General features: G+C 36.2%; 1 pseudogene; it reads right to left on the bottom strand.

The window, feature by feature from the left end:
* Positions 1–756: 756 nt before the first annotated feature.
* Positions 757–2,370, bottom strand: LOC147404150 (U-box domain-containing protein 28 pseudogene; annotated as a pseudogene).

Here is a 2,370-nt window from a genome sequence, read left to right as displayed (position 1 = left end):
ACTAAAGAGGCCATATATTTTCATAAGGGAGTTTTTAGTACATATTTTCAAAAAATAGGTCTCTGGGGTCATTGTCCCTAAGATTATAAGAACTTTAAAAAAAAATTTAAAAAAAAAGGATTAATTTTTATCATTGAATTTTAACTTTAAATTTGGGAGTTCGGTAGCTATCCATTTTCAACACCTACGATCCAATTCAAAAATGTTTTTGGTTTTAGTTTTTTCTTTTGAATCTGAGTTCGTTTTTTCTTTTGAATCTGAATTCTTCCCGGCAACCTAGAATGCTTGTTTGTTGGATTTCTAATTTGATAAATCACGTGGACCCAACAATCTTTAATAAAATTTGAAATCATACTTAAATTAGTGGGTTTTTTCAAGTCAAATTTTATCATTAGTCTTCTATGAAATCTCAAATTGACTTCTATGCTCAAAAAATTTCTCAGTCACACTTTTGCTATTACCACCTCAATTTATATGTAAATCACCAAAGAAATAAGACACATCTTGGTGGTGGTGTTAGCCAAAGTTGGAGTAGCAACATTAATTCTCTCAAATATACAACAAAATGTGGTGGGTAAGTCAAAATCGCACTTAAAATAAGAGAGATTCCCATTGCTTCATATGTAAATCACCGGAGAATAAGCACACATCTTTGGTGTGGCTTGGTAAAAGTTGGTGTCGCAATATAAACTCTCCAAAAACAAATAATCAAATTGAAACAGAAAGATTCTCTAACTTCACGGATGAATATATGAATGATACTTGGGCCGGCTCTACCCAACAAAACACTTTAATTAAATATCTAAATCCCCTCCAGAGTCATCTCCCCACTCACATACATTACTACAAGAATCCGAATGTTACAATAAAGAAGCCCAGTTGAAAGAAGAACATCAAATTCAAAGAAGAAAATGTCAAATCAAAACAATTCTTTTGTACTTTATTGACAAAATTTTCTTTAAAATTTACAATTATCTCTGTAAAAGATCCACCAAACAGGGGAAAAAAAAGATTTAAAATTTACCAGTAAAAATTAGAATGGCATGATATGTGTGGTTTTTGTCTCATAACTTGAAAGACAAGATTTCGAGTTCACACGAAAGATCTTAATCAAATCGCTGCACATCTGTCGAATCGAAGGTGAACAATTACTCTGCATCAACAGCAATATCTTTGTAAATCCATTGTTCTTCATCACTGCTTCCTGCGCTTTCTGATCCCTAAAAAGATAACAAACGCTCCACAGTATCACCGCAGCGTGATCTGTCGCAGCTTTCGAAACCTTCAACATCTTCCGTACAATCTCAGTAACACAGATCGGATCCTCACAGATCGCAATCCGACCTTCTGTACAAGTCGACAACATCTCCAATAGTTTTAAAACTTTTTCTGTAATCGAAACATTGGAATCGAATTGAGAGAGTAATTTCCCCAATTTGTGAATTGATACAAACCCTAGAATCCTTAATTTGATCCGTCTAAGGTTTGATACGGCGATCAAGCAAGATAGACCAGCGTGGATCGCTGTTGGATCCGTTTCGGAACTAATGAGCCTTAATAACTCGAACAAAATCCCTTCTTTTTCAGCGATTTGAAGCTTTGATTCTGGATCAATTGCTATTGTCTCCAAAAACCTAGCTGATTCAATCCTTGAATGCAAGCTTCCTTTGTTCAAAACCAGAACAATCGAAGACAATAACTCTTGATTTCTCCCAAGTGATCTCATCAATCGTTTTTTATCTCCGTAATCCGTCAAAATCAAATCCAAAACCCTGATCGACTGTTCAAACACTCGAATCTTCTCCTCACAATGGAGATCCACATTGCTAAGAACACCAACAAGAGCCGGAACAAAACCTTCGATCTTTGCCAAAAACTTCCTATTCTCATCGCAAAATTTCGCGAAATCAGAGATTTTCAACAAACAATCGAAGCAATTTTCATCCATGTTTTCGATCTTCCTGATCAAATATCTCGCTTCTTGGGGTGAGATCGAAGGAGAACCATCAGATTCAGATGAGTTGTTGATGGATTTCGACCAAACCTGAATCAAACGGTGGAGAGTGTGATTTGGAACAAAATCTTTACTAGGTAAGATCTGCATGGTTGCTGGACAGGTATTATTGCCGTTATCGAGCCATTTTTGGATGCTGGATCGATCGTAGGTGACACCAGTACAGAGACTTACAGGAGATCTCATTACGTCGAGTGAGATCGGACACTGGAACAAGCTTGGAACATTGATGAACAAATCGTTTCTCACCATTTTCGTCTCTTCGAGATTGAATTTCGATAGAACTCAGAGATCGCAGAAGAAGAAGAAGAAGAGTAGTTTAGGTTTGAGATAGAGAGAGAGAGAGAGACGACAAG

This window comes from Akebia trifoliata, chromosome 4, assembly GCF_017979445.1.
Source record: "Akebia trifoliata isolate Shusen 1 chromosome 4, ASM1797944v1, whole genome shotgun sequence".
Lineage (NCBI taxonomy): Eukaryota > Viridiplantae > Streptophyta > Magnoliopsida > Ranunculales > Lardizabalaceae > Akebia > Akebia trifoliata.
This window is presented reverse-complemented; position numbering and strand designations above follow the sequence as displayed.